The following is a 1,068-nucleotide window of genomic DNA, read 5'->3' on the forward strand; positions in this document are numbered from 1 at the left end:
AGGGCGGCTTGCGGGAGGCCGAGGCAGCGCGGGAGCTGCGGCGAGCGCAGGAAGGGGACGGCGCGGGGAGGCGCCGGGCGAGGAACGCGGCTTAACTAGTTAGGCGCCGCGCCGCCCGCGGAGGCTCCGACCCTGCGCACGGATTCCCGGATTCCTCGGAGCCGCCTCCAGCGCGCCGCGGCGCCCACCAGGCCCGCGCTCGGGCGGAGGGGACGGGAAGTGCGGGCGCGCGCGGAGCCCTGGCCCGGGCCTCGGCCTTGGGCCCCCCACCCTCGCGCTCCTGGTCTGCGGCGGGTGGTCGCCCACACCTCCGACAGCCCAGCGCCCGACCGCGGTGGGCGCCGTAATTACATAACGCTCTCCGGGGCGCGAGCAGAGGGAGCAGGATTTCAGGCAGAGAAAGCACTGTGAGTTGTAGAATTCGGGACACATCTGGCCGCTGCCCTGGTGGAGCCAGAGAAAGAACTGTGTTGTTTTTATTAAGAATATAAACGGCAGCATGGATTACGTTAGAAACGCTGTCCCTTGGATGGTGCTCATTCATGGAGCCGAGTATTGTTTAAGCAGGACTGGAAACATTTTTCATCGAAGTATGCTTTTTAAAATGCCTATTATTTCTTTGTATGTGGACTTCGATTCTTCAGCCTAGTTGGGAATATGAGTGAGTCTTACTTAGCAATATTGTCAGGAGACCAACGCCGTATATGTATTTTCACTTTACAGATGAAGAATTTGTAGCTGGCTAATGCTTTTACTGGCCAGAAAAATGTTAACCTTAACGTGGCTGTTGGATTTTTAAACCACTCGTCTTCTCCGGGCGAATGCAGCAGTGCCATGAAGGAGGCTAATGAGCGTTAGCTCCATGACAATAGACTCTATTTCCTGAGGACGTCTTTCTTCTCCGCGGTGAGCAGAGGCAGGCTAGAGGCTTGCAGGCAGGCAGGGGTACATTTTACCATCTGCTCCTGTTTAGGGCGGTTACACTCCGTATCTTTACGTTTTCAGCCGCAAGGATTTTGAAGTTTCCCATTTCCAGCAAAGTAGCCTTTTCACGTTCAGATGTTCTCT

The sequence above is a fragment of the Octodon degus genome, unplaced genomic scaffold, assembly GCF_000260255.1.
Source record: "Octodon degus isolate 3935 unplaced genomic scaffold, OctDeg1.0 scaffold00275, whole genome shotgun sequence".
Taxonomy (NCBI): Eukaryota; Metazoa; Chordata; class Mammalia; order Rodentia; family Octodontidae; genus Octodon; species Octodon degus.